Below are 13,689 nucleotides of genomic sequence, written 5' to 3' on the forward strand. Positions count from 1 at the left end.
ATCATAGCGTTCTTCTATAGTTGTAGACAAATGGCCTCTTTTGCCTGTGATGGTAGGTCCAGAGGCTTATTGTCTGAGGTAAAAGGATATGGTGTTCAGGAAATAGAAAGCCTGAACTCTGCCTTTTTCATCCTGAAGGACTGTGGAAAGAGAACTGTGATAGAGGGAGATGTGGGCAGGATCTAAGTTCTCCACGTCCCCTCCAGGGATGAACCTTAGGCTCCTTACACCCACGCAGAATACGAAAGTGCCCCAAGTGGCCACATGTTCCCTTGAGGGGACCCAGAGGTGCTGGAGGGTAAAGCACCAATAGAGGGCAGAACAGGGAGCAAAGGGGCCGCACTGTGCAGGTGACAGCTGGGCCACCAACCGCCCCTCAGACCGGAGAGCCACCTAGACTCGTGCAGAGACCAGTGGGTGTCCTGAGAAGGCCCCGGACACCATCTCCCCCGTTGCCACAAGGACCCCTAAGCCACACCACCTATGCTCACTCTAACCCTTCTCAGAGAAGAGCTGGGTTTGGGGAAGAAACTGGAAAGACTGATCCAAGCAGAGACTGAGCTACCTCAAGTGAATGTTCAGGTGGTTAGGTTAGACTGAGTTTACCAGGATGGACTGACTTTTGGTTTTCCTCTGCTGCCCTGGGCGGGGGCGGTGTGAGGCTCACATGGGAGACCCCAGCAGCTGCAAAGGCACAAAGGCCCCACGGTGCCTTTGCACATCTGAGTGTACAAGGAGCAATTCTGCAATCCTGCTTCAGGTGTTCTAAGATGAGTAGCCCTACAGAGGCGTATATCATCTGTTTCTGTGTTTTTCTCATCTCAAGAACAGAGAGTTCTTTGATTGAAGGACTGTGTCTTATTGGCCTCTGTAGCCCTACTGTGTAACACAGGGCGGGGCACATAGTAGGTGCTCAGCAGACAGTCGCTGACTATTGAATGGTCGAGAACTTGTGGGGGGCAGGGGGACTTCTCTAGCAGCTGGTGGAGTGAAGGGTAACTGTGAGGGGAGCCGGGCTGGAGGAATGACAGCGGGGAGGGCACCAAACAGCAACTGCAGATGACAGAGCGATGTGTGAGCACACGTGTGGCATCCCTTTGGGAATTCCCAGAAGTAACTGGGATTCACTTTGAGGGGGGCCACTGATCCAATAGGCAATGGGTGACAGAAACATAAGGTAACAGCCCAGCCAACTTAGTCTCACACACAACACGTACCGGTGATCTCACCTGTCTGAGCTGACCTTGTTTTATCCTTCCATGCATTCCTTGTGTTTTTCCCTGTGGGTGTGTCTGTTCCAGCTAATTGTTGATGATTCAGACTGGGGTTTTTGCTTTTTTGTCTTTCGTTTTTTTCTTTTGGTACGGATATCCTGATTATATATATTATGTTTTTCTTTAGCTTTGAAGAGGGTTGTCCCCCTTGGGATCAGAAAACATGGTTACTGTGGCTACCTCCTCATTAGCCTGGGAGGCTCTCCAGGGCAGGGGCTGTAATTCTTCATTCTTATGTGTCTCCTCCCAGGGAGGAGCTCTGAGCTCTGCATAACATGGCTATTAAGCAATGTGCAGACACACTACTTGACTGACCGCATCCAAGGCCCGTGCCCTTTCCTCCACTGAGCACTTCAACAGATGCATTTCCGCGGGCATCGTCCTCTCCTGAGCAGCTCGGCCCGGTCCTCTTGGCCCTCTGGCTGCACACAGGTGCTTCAGGCCACTCTCATTTGGCACCTGCTCTGGGGCTCTGGGATTCCCACCCTCCTCTCCCTCGCACCCATGGCAGCCCTGGCCTGCCATACTCAGGCCGCTATGCTGAGCACCCAGGCAGTGGCCCTGCAGCTCAGAATGGAAACCTCCTTCAACACACACACACACACACGTGAATGATGTATAGATAAGTAGGCTTTAGTAACCCTACCATTAGATTTAAGAATGTCCCTGCCCACTTGGCCTCTTCTCTTGTCTCCAGGCTGCAGGAAGAATGCTCTGGCACGGATACTACTGGAGAGGTTTGGTCCTTGCTAATACCATAACATCAGTGGTGATTTTTATATTTAGCATCCTCCCCCTCCTTCCCTTCATTCACGTCTTGTTATTAATTGACTCAAATCTGTCTCCTTCACTAAACTGTAATTAATTTTTGGTAGCAGAATGAAAAATAATCTAACAAATGGCACCCAAATTCCTCTTATAGAGTAAATTGTCTTTAGCAAGAAAGATATCTAGATATGCCACAAGGAGTGGAAGGTAAGGCCTGAAGCAAAAAGCGTCAAGACACAAACAGATAAACCCCTGTGCAATAGAAACAAACTGGAATTGGGGATGGAGAAAGAGCAGGGAGGAGAGACGTGAGGGGTCGGGGTGAGGAAGCAACAAGGGGCAGGGAGCTGAAAACAATTGAAGAACAACTTGCATTGTTACACTATAAAACCCTTTCTCCTCTGTCTTCTTCAAAACTCTAAGAAAAGTTTACTGTACACAAATTGCAGTGTGTGTGTGTGTGCTTCTAGCTGATAGAATATGGCAAAGGTGATAGGATAGCCACTCCCTTGGTTAGATTATGTTATACAAGACTTAGCAGACCAGAGAGAGATGGTCCTGCTGACTCTGAAGAAGTCAACTCCCCTGTTGTGAAACAGCCTCGTGGCAGGGAAATGCTGGTGACTCTAGGAGCCGAGAGCTACCCTCAGCTAATAGCTGGCAAGAAAATAGGAACCTCAGTACTACAGGCACAAGGAACTGAATTCTTCCAATGACTACATGAGCTTGGAAGAGGACCTTGAGCTTCAGAAAGGACTGCAAACCAGCTGACACCTTAACTGAAGTCTGATGAAACCTTGAGCAGAAAATTCAGCTAAGCTGTACCTGACCCACAGAAACTGTAAAAAAGATAAATATATGTTGTTTTAAGCTGCTAAATTTGTGGCAATTAGTTATGCAGCATAGAAAACTAATACGTGTGTGTGTGTGCGTGTGTGTGTGTGTGTGTGTTTACGCACTGAGACAAAGGATGGAGTTCCAGGTCTGGATCAACAAGGTGGGCAGGAGGACAGAACATATAGAACAGTGAAATGATCTCTAAAGGGACTAATTCAGGTGAAGCAGGAGTTTGGAGTCAGAGAGAGTGCTGAGAACTTAGGCCTTCAGAAATTTGGAGAAATATTGGTATCTTAGTCCGGGTTCCCCCAGAGGCAGACTCCAAGACAAGAAGCTAAATAGTTTATTTGAAAGGTGATCCCCGCAAAACCAGGAAGGATATTGGGGGAATGAGACATGGAAGGGAAGGAAGCCAATGAAGGTTGCACATCAAGCAATTTACTACCGTGGACAGCTAGAGCTTAATCCTGTGGGAAATTGAAGAATAAGCCTCAGAATTATCCCACCCAAGGGGCAAGGGAGCTGGGATATTTATCCACAAACTGCCATCAGATATGCGTTGAAGGCTGCTTCTCCAGGGTAAGGAGAAGTTAATTCCCCAGATTTCTGGGTGACCTTGCAGGAAGGTATCCCGTCCAAACCTTCTCCCCTTCTCTAACTGCTCTCAAAGTGTGTGTGTGTGTGTGTGTGTGTGTGTGTGTGTGTGTGTGTAAGCTACTCCTACTGTCAGGCACTTTGTATCTATTTGTTCATTTAATTCTCCCAGTACCTCCTTTTCAGTAGATATTATCACCTCATTTTACAAAGAGAGACTAAAACTTCAAGAAGTTAGCAGTTTGCTGAGGTCATATAGTTACTGAGTGGCAGAACCTGGATTAGAAACCCAGGTTAGTTGCTATCAAAGCTGAGGCTCCCGACCACCTCTCTGGGTCATCAGTTGGAAGTCCAAATCCTGGTCTAACCTTTTACCCCCAGCACCCACCCTCTGACTAAGCCCCAGGATGTAAGGTGGGCCTCTCTGCCCACTCCTGGTGCCCTCTCTTGTTGCTGAAGTTATTTTCAATTCTTTGATCCATAAACCTATATGTGAACGGTGCCAGAGCTGTCCCTACCATCAGTTCAGTTTGCCAGAAAGGAGGGAGAGGGAGGACTCGGGAATTTGTGGCGCTGCAGTGCGTTGCCTGGGAACGAGGAATTTGTGTGAGGCTTTGAGTTGAGAGAAGGCAGGGCCCTGCTGCTCCCGGCAACCAGCGAACCAGGGACAGATTAGCTAGCTCTCTTTGGAAAAAATAAGCTTTCTGTGGGCCTGGAGAGTGAGGAATGGCCCTCCCCAAGGACATTTTTTCTTTCCTTTTTCTTTTTAAAATTCCCCAGCTCTGGCTCGCTTCTGAGAAACATCAAATATGAACAGAGATGGGGGTCAAAAGGCTCCCCGTGCCCTCCCCGGGGCCTTCATCCTGAACGTTGGTTTTGCTGCCTGTGAGTTCTGTGAATGTGAGGGGATGCCTGGAAGAAAAGCGTTCTACAGATAGGGTGTCTCAAAAAGGCGTGGGGTTTACTAGCAGAAACAATGTGATCCAGCAACGGCATGGGGTCCAGATTTCCATAAGCCAGGGAGGAGGTGCTCCCAGTTCCGAAGTGGAAAACTTGAAAACATCAAAGTGTTTTATGCTGAGAGTCAATATTTGATTTCTGAATAGAATTCCCACCCCCTCAGAAACTGAGAGGAACTCAGGCTTGTGTCCACGGTCGATGAACGTGCCCTATTCAGCAACTCTCCAGAGGGACAAAGAGGAGACATGAATTGGTATTAAAGCGGGGAGAGATCCAGCTTTCCTTGACCTATTTGAGATGTGGCGAGGACATTCTAGAAAACATCTCTGGCTTTCTGTTCATGTAAAGCTTCAGTGCTCAAAGAAAAACAGGCTGAAAAACCATGGGGAAGCCACAAATTACCCCAACTCATGAATGGCTTCATTTTTTCTTTTCTCCTAGATCCTCAGATGGTGTCCTCCCACCAACCTTGTCAGGAACGGGTTTGGTCCCATCCTCCCTCTCCCGCCCTCCTCCCAAAGAGGGAGGCACAGAAATGGAACTCAGCTGGCCAGCATCTAATAACTGCCTACTGTGTGAAGAGCGTTCCGTGTTCCAGACTTTAGTAAGAGGAGTGGGATGTGGGGAAGGGTGTCACATTCAAAAGCAACAGAAAACACAATCCTTGCCTAGGTGCTTAACTCTAGTTGGGAGAGCTGCATCTTTATCTATAATACTGTTGATAATATATTTGCATTGCCCCTTACAAATTGTCTTTTATTTATTTTTAATATTTTATTTATTTGGCTGTGCCGGGTCTTAGTTTTGGCGTGCAGGATCTTCAGGTGCGGCATGCAGGATCTAGTTCCCTGACCAGGGATTGAAGCCAGGCGCCCTGCATTGGGAGCACAGAGTCTTAACCACTGGACCACCAGGGAAGTCCCCCAGTAAAGGGATTCATTATCTTATATAACCAGAGTCCTAACTAAGGGCATCTCTGTAACTTGTAAAAGTTAAGTGGCTCAGCAATGTTATCAAGGATCCAGGTCCTTTCTGTCTTGCTATCTACCAGTCCCAGCTTCTTTTTTCATCGTACTTATCACCATTTGAGACAATATGACGTAGGGGTTAACACAGACTTTGAAGCCAAACTCCCTGAATTTGAAATCTGGCTACCACATTACTAGGTGTTGAGTTAAACTACTCAATCTCTCAGTTTCCATATCTGTAAGATGGGGATGATTATTATAGCATTACCTACCTCAGAGGGTTGACTTGAGGATTGAATAATGAGTTGCTGTGAGGATTAAATATGTAAAATGCTTAAGCAACCTAAATGCCCATTGACAGATGAATGGATAAAGAAGGTGTGGCACACACATACAATGGAACACCACTCAGCCACAAAAAGGAACAAAATTGGGCCACCTGTAGAGACCCGGATGGACCCAGAGACTGCCATAGACTGAAGCAAGTCAGAAAAGCAAACATTGTATGTCAACACATATATGTGGAATCTAGAAAAATGGCACAGATGAAATAGAGGCTTGCAAGGCAGAAGTAGAGACACAGATGTAGAGAACAAACGCATGGACACCAAGGGGGGAAAGTGGTGGGGAGGGGTGTTGAATTGGGAGATTGGGACCAACACATACACACCAATATGCATAAAATAGATAAGTAACAAGAACCTGCTGTATAAAAAAAAACAAAACAAAACAAAACAAAACTATAGGTTTAGCAGGGCCTTCTAAAAATAAATAAATATGTAAAATGTTTGAAACAGCTACCCTAGTTCTAGTTCATTCCTCAGGCTCAGCTGTATCCTGGAGACATTCCTGTATCCTTTTAATAAATTCTTTCTTGTTTAAACCCCTCATTTCTGGGGTTCTCCATGGGGCTCCCCAACACCAACAAATTGTCTTTTAGAATATGGTCTTATTTAATCTTTTAACAACTTTATGTGGTAAGAATTTTTTCCCAAGTAGGGACATGACGCTCAGGGAGGTTAAGTAACCTGCTCAAAGTCACACAGTTTATAAGTCAGCATAGTGCAGATTCAGCTTGTGCTTCTTGGACTAGTGTTCACATACTACACTCCTGAAAGAGGTTGCCTTCACTCAGGCCCAGAAGTAAAAAGTGCGTGAAAAAAAGGAAGGCTCTGAGACAAGATATGAAACAAGGAAGGATAAAGGTGAGCAACAGGGACTAAAAAAAAAAAAAAAAAACGAAAAACTTAGTCAACAAGAGAATGATTGGGTGCCCAGTGGTGAGTCTGGGGGACACTAAGAAGATGAATTTATGATACATGGGATTCAACATAAGGAGAGACAAGGTTTGTTTTTTTTTTAATTTTATGTATTTTTTGGCTGTGTTGGGTCTTCGTTGCTGCACTTGGGCTTTCTCTAGTTGTGGCGAGTGGGGGCTACTCTTTGTTTTGGTGCGGGGACTTCTCATTGCAGTGGCTTCTCTTGCTGCAGAGCACGGGCCCTAGGTGCACAGGCTTCAGTAGTTGTGGCACGTGGGCTCAGTAGTTGTGGTGCACGGGTTTAGCTGCTCCCCAGCATGTGGGATCTTCCTGGACCAGGGATCAAACCCGTGTCCCCTGCATTGGCAGGCAGATTCTTAACCACTGCACCACCAGGGAAGTCCTGAGACAAGGTTTCTTAAAAGAAGGCCCCAACTAAGTAGGAAGGTGGCCGTGAAGCCAGGCCAAAATGTTCACCCCTTGTTGTAGTACTTTTAGGGTCCAGCTCTGTCTCGTTTACAGATCCTTACCAGAGTTAGCCCTCCAGGATTCTGCATCTGGTTTGCTGCCCGTCAAGCCGAAGAATGTGATTCATCAAGATTTTTTGGTTGTAAGTGACAGAAGTTCAACTTGAACTGTTTGAAGCCCAGAAGGAGGAATTTCTTGCACCATGTAACAACATTTCGGAGGGAACCAGAATAATTGGGAATGAGATACTTAAAAGCCATGGCAGTTATCTCTCATCTCTCGTGCTTATGTCTTGGTGTCAGCTTCATTCTCATAAACCTTCTTACGCTTTTTGAGGGGGGCCGTTGTTGCCAGTCAGTCTAAGGTATCAGTGCTGCCCGATACAACTTCTGTATCTGTGCTGGTAAGCACAGCAGCTGTTAGCCACACGTGGCTATTGAGAACTCCAAATGTGGCTAGTAGGACTGAGGAACTGAATTATAAATTTTATCTAATTTTAATTAATTTGAAATTAAATAGCTACATGTAGCTAGTGGTTAACACATTGGACTGTGCGGCTTGTTATCCAGGGCGGAGGAGAATTCTGATGAAGCTGGTTAAAAAAACTGGGTGGAGGACTGTGGCTGGTGCAGAATAGGTCACAGATGCAGCTCTGTATCAGTCACAATAGCCAGGAGGATAGAATACTATCCCAGGCTGGGCCATGTGCCCAACCATGTGCAGACAAATCAGTCTGCTAGGGGCGGAAGAGATGACTTCTATGTTGCTTCCTAAAAAAAAAAAAAAAAAAAATTAGCAAGCATTTATTGAAAACCTATTATATATTACACATTTCACATATATTACCTTCATTTTCACAAAAGAGTCCTGAAAGGTCAATTGTTCCACCCATGTTGTAGATGAAGAAACAAAGATGCAGATTATGTGACTTGACCATAAACAGTAAATTGCAGAGTCAGAATATAAATCCAGGTTTGTTTCCAAAGTCTCTGTTCTCTGCACTATAATAAGCTGTCTCTAGAGATTTGGGATATAGAAAACGAGACTATTAATAGTGGATAATTATAACAATCATAGAAGAACACACAAAATGAATGACTTGGTTTTCTCCAAATAGTTATCTTGAGTGCCTGCTACTTATTCTATAAAACATTTTTGAAGTCTTCTTTTGAAATTGCTTTTAGATCCTGCAACATTTTTTTTTTTTTTTTTTTTTTTTTTTTTTTTTTTGCGGTACACGGGCCTCTCCCTGCTGTGGCCTCTCCCGCTGCGGAGCACAGGCTCCGGACGCGCGGGCTCGGCGGCCATGGCTCACGGGCCCAGCCGCTCCGCGGCATGTGGGATCCTCCCGGACGGGGGCACGAACCCGTGTCCCCTAGCGTCGGCAGGCAGACTCTCAACCACTGCGCCACCAGGGAAGCCTCTGCAACATATTTTTTAAAGTACCTTTAATGATTGCAATTTTTATATTTTAGAAGTACATTTTCTAAAACAGTAAAAGTATGGTGAATAATATTGGTAACAATTTATTGATAGATAAAATCATCTTGGTCCTAACTAACTTGTATTAAGGCAAAGTCTCTTATCTTCGTGAAGCTTCTTTGGCTTCAAAGAACAGATACCCCAGGGAAGGTACCACCAGAGGAGGGGCACATCACAAGGATCTCGAATTGGAGAGCTCAAATGCTGAAGCAGCTCCTGGAACGAGTTTTTGTAGGTAGCTCGGAATCTTCTGCTTTTCTGCTTCATCCTCCTACATTTACCAATTGCCTCCCTCTACTTTGCTCATCTCAGGGCTCTCTATGTTACAAACAATATACAACCGAATGCAAATTGGCATTCATGATAAACAACTTTCTTGGCTCACATATTTTGAAAGTCTAGAGGTGGGGTAACCTTCAGACTTAGCTTAATCCAGAGGCTCAAAAGTGTCAACAGGGAATAGGAAGGACTTTAAACTGTGGTTTGATGGAAAAGAATAATAAGGATTATCTATGTATTTTTACATTGGGAATCATGTGGCCTCAGAGCTGTTAGTGCCTTGGTCCCTGAGGCCTAACAACACTCAGAGGGGGTTGCAGGTGGGTTCTCCAGGAAGCAGACTCTAAGACTCAAGTTCAGGATGTTTATCAGGGAGCGCGCTGGAGATTGGCACCTGTGGAAGGGAGGAGGAGGAAGCAGGAGGAGGCACAGGAAGAGGTTGAGCTGTGATGCAGGTTGGACAACCTCAGCCAAGCCCACGGGGAGCTCTGAAGCTGAAATGATGGCTCATTGGAGTTGTTCCAAGTTAGGCAGAAACCGCCAGGCCTTTACATCCCCAGACCCACCGGTCTCAGGATGCGGCTGCTCCTCAGAGGGTGAGGCTGCTCTCTGAAGCTGAGGCTGTCCCCGAAGGAGCCGACAGCTCAAGGGACTACAGCATTCTCAGAGGCTGGGCCAACAAGTCATTCCTTGAAGGGGGATCTGGGAAGCGCATCTCTGTGTCCATCCAAGATGAGTATGTGGTAATGAGGGGGACAATGGAACTCTTGTTAATTTTTTTTTATCACCCGCCAGCAGAAAGGGGAAAGACTTCTGCATCCATGACAAATTAGAGAATCGTTTGCAAAGATCAGTACAGCAGATGCTATTGAGACAACCGGAACAATCTGCTACCAGTACCACATACAATGAAATGCTGCTGCAGAAACTTATTTTGCACAGGCAAGCAGAAGAACCCTCATCAGTTATTCCAGTGAGAAGGGTTATTTTGTGAGGTGGGGAAGGAGGAGGAACAACAAAGAGAACTTCCAGGAAATATCCCAGAACACTGGTGGTTGGCCCTGGGGAATCCTGCTTACATTTGGGAAAGAGAGTGGAAGAGGGTACGACCCAGCTGCCTGAGGATCCCGATATCCAGATCCCATGAGAGTGGGAATAGGCAGCCTTCCCACTTCCAGAGAGGTTCTCCTTAGGATGGGCCCTTAGGACCAACAGGTGACCAAGTTCTCTAATTTGTTACAGGTAGGGGGTGTCAGTCAGCCACAAATGGGACAGTGACGACCAGGCAGCACAGTTCTGAGTTCTGTGTGGGGTGGATCATTGCCAGAGACCCAGTGACTCAGGGCTTTGTGCAGAGATGGCCAGGGATCCCCCAGCCACACACATCAGAGATTATTAGCCCGACGAGGAGTGCTCTGGAGTGGGGCTGCAAGACTGCTGTCAGCAATACCCATTCGAGTTTCTGAAGAAGTTAGACATTTCTAAGCAAAGAGTTCCCTTGCTGAGAAACAAACTCTGGCCATACAGAAGATAAGCCTTGAGAAAACATCAGAAAATGGTTGTAGGGCCCAAGATGTGATCTCTCCAGACATACGAGAGTATAGATTCATATGAAGCCACTGGCACAGCAGCTAGTGGGAGGCACAGACCTGAGGGAGAGGGTTAGAGACAGCAAGGAGCTACCCAATAACACTTCTGAGTGTGTGTGTGTGTGTGTGTGTGTGTGTGTGTGTGTGTGTGTGTGTGTATGGAGGTGTACAAATCAATCTCCCTCTGGCCCTCTCCAGTGGTATGTTCTTTTCCTCACCCTTCTGGGTGGATGTGGGATGGGTTTCCTTCTTGTTGCTTGATTACTCAGTGCTATTTACAAACCATTTATTTTTTCTTTTATTATTTATAAAAAGGGAGCTCCTTTTTTTCTCAGCTTCACCTCTTGCTTTGAATCTGATGTTAGACTATGTCACTCGCTACTTTCCAGGCTACACTCATCTACCAGCCTCCAGGTCTCTTCCTGAAATTCCGTGAAGATTGTTGCTCCTGGCTCTCACCAACACCCTTCTGGTCATGTATCTTGGTGATTTCAACAACCTCAGGCATAATCCATCCAGTGCTCTTGTCCTCATTTCTATGACCTCTTCTTCTCCAGTAATCTTGTTCTCCTACTCCCTCCCTTGGTGGTCATACCATAAACTTTGACAGTACCAACATCTGCAGTTTCAAGCACCCCACTCTTGGATCACCACCTCTTATTTTTTCAGTGCATTCCTTCTAGTATCCTGCTCTAACAAACCTTAGAACCCCACTGGAGCCTACAATCTCTTGATCCTACAGACGTTACAAGGTCCCTTACCTACTTGTTATCCTTTCCCATATTACCTATCTTAAATTCCACAGTCAGTCATTTAATCACTCCCTTGCGGCTCAACTTTAACTCTCTTGCCCCTTTCTTGTTTGAGAGTAATAGTTTGGTAAAACCGCAACCCTGGTTAAAAGTAAAATTTCTACCTATGGCTATGCCTGTAACCATGCAACTGAAGGAAAACACTCAACCATGCTGACTAGTCTCACTTTAAATTCATAATCATGAACCTGACATGGGTCCTTAAGGCTGTCTGGCAATTGTACATGTTTCTAGTTCGTACTTCTACTCTTCTGGACGACTATTTTATACCTTCTTCAAACCTCCAACGTCTCTTCCTCTATTTTATTAATTGATGAACTTGCTTTCTATTTGTATTAGTTATCTCTCTGTGTGTAACAAATTACCTCAGAATCTAGCATGTGAAAACAACAAATATTATCTCATACAGTTTCTGGCTGGGTCGTCTGTCTCAGGGTCTCTTATGAGATTGCAGTCAAGTTGTTGGCCAAGACTATATAGTCTCTGAATACCTGACTGGGGCTGGAGGATCCACTTCCAAGATCATTCACCTGGCTGTTAGCAGGAGCCTTGAGTTCTTTGCCATGTGGGCCTTTTTACGTGACTTCCCATGACATAAATGGCTTCCCCCAGAGGAAGTGATCTGAGTGAGAGTGAGAATGACAGTGAGAGCAAGAATAAGAGATGGAAGGAATGAGAGTGCACGCTGGTGAGAGAGAGAGAGAGAAAGAGAGGACACAGTATCTTTTATAACCGCATCTCTGAAGTCACATACCATCCCTTCTGCCATATTCTATCTGTCACACAGGCCAACTCTGGTACAGTGTGGAAGGGGACTACACAGGGTGTGAGTACCAGGAGGTGGGGATCATCAGAGGCCATCTTGTAAGCTGGCTACACTTGTTTTACAGAGAAAACAGAGGAATCAGAAAAGAACTCCCCACTGCCGTATTACCCAATTTCCATTGGGTATATATTCTATTTTCACTGCTAGTATTATAATGAACTCTCTCTCTCCTGCTATCTAAGGCCAATCCTTCCAATTGTTCACTAGATCCTGTTCCCTCTTGCCCACTTAAGGACACAGATACAAAAATTCTCCTCTCTCTCTCCTGCATTGTCAGTTTTCTTTTGTTTACTGGATAATTCCCATCAACAAAACATATGTGCTGCGATATTAAAGAACCCTCCTACGATCCTATCTCTCCTTTCAGCTACGCATTTCTGTGTCCCTTTACAATAAAACTCATTGAAAGAATTGTCTAAAATGACTGTCTCCAATTCTTCCTCCCCCTCTCTTTTAAGTCTACCCCATCATGCTTTTGCTCTCAAACTACTCTAAAAATACTGCTCTTCTATAAGTCGTGTATGACCTCCATATTGTTAAATCCAATGGTAAATTCTCAGTCCTCATCCTAGTTGACCTAACAGCAGAGTTTAACATAGGTGGTTGGTTCTCTTAAACAAAACACTTCCTTCACTTGGCTTTCAAGGTATCACACCCTCCTGGGTTTCTTCCTTAGCTTACTGGCTGATCCTTCCCAATCTCTTTGCATTTCCCTCTTCTTTCCAGCCTCTTTAATGTTGGAAAACCCCAGGGTCAGTTTCTCAGCCAGGCAGGCACCCACCCTGGAGTGATTGTACTTGCTGTTCCTTTTGCCTGGAACACTCTTTTGGAAAACTCTCCGGTGAAAATTAAAGTAGCTTGTTCCATTACCTCATGGAATTTTGCATTGGAGTCTTTGCTCAGAAGTACCTCAGTGAAGTGTTCTCTGGTCATCCTATCCAAAATTGCATCTCCTCTACCCCCCATCACACTTTTAATCCTCTTCCTCAGCTTTTACTCTACAATGCTCATCAGCACCAGACACATTTGTTAACTTATTCATTAGTCTATTTGGTTACTTCTCATTGTCAATTCCATGAACAAGGGATATATGTCTATTTTGTTCACTGCTATATATTTCCAGTGCCTAGAACAGTGCTGGTATATAAAAATCTCTCAATTATATATTACACGAACGGACGAATGGGTGATAGTAGCCAAGTGTCCCAGGATTATAGCAAAGCTTGGAAGCAGACAGGAAGACCACTCACGAGGCTGCGATGTAAATATATAAGAACAGGTATGAAAGAGCTCCGTTAACGAAGCGAGGTGTACAAATATCAGTATGATTTACTGTTGGCTTAGTTCGTTCCTCAATAAAGCCCTGCCAGGCCCGCCTTCTCCCATCCTTTTCCCGTGCTTCCCTCAATTGGTCCCCTGCCCTGCCCAATCAGCTCTTCAGCCCAACATACTTCTTTTCCTGAAGGATGTGGGATGGTCCCAGCGCCGGGACACTGGGGGCACGGCCAGTGGGCGACACTTCCGCCCGCGCGGCCACGCTGCCTCAACCGTGCCCCACCAGCTCCACGCGCGT

The 13,689-nt window shown here is 45.7% G+C and overlaps 1 long non-coding RNA gene across 1 annotated transcript; it reads right to left on the reverse strand.

Annotated features, from left to right (window-relative positions):
• Window positions 1–6,400: 6,400 nt before the first annotated feature.
• Window positions 6,401–13,686, reverse strand: LOC309807429. The gene is made up of 3 exons (XR_014294565.1): window positions 13,568–13,686; window positions 7,975–8,145; window positions 6,401–7,898 (listed from the first exon to the last, which is right to left on the reverse strand). It is a non-coding gene; the product is annotated as an uncharacterized lncRNA (long non-coding RNA).
• Window positions 13,687–13,689: the final 3 nt, after the last annotated feature.

The sequence above is a fragment of the Mesoplodon mirus genome (genome assembly GCF_964341445.2).
Source record: "Mesoplodon mirus genome assembly, chromosome: 7".
NCBI lineage: Eukaryota > Metazoa > Chordata > Mammalia > Artiodactyla > Ziphiidae > Mesoplodon > Mesoplodon mirus.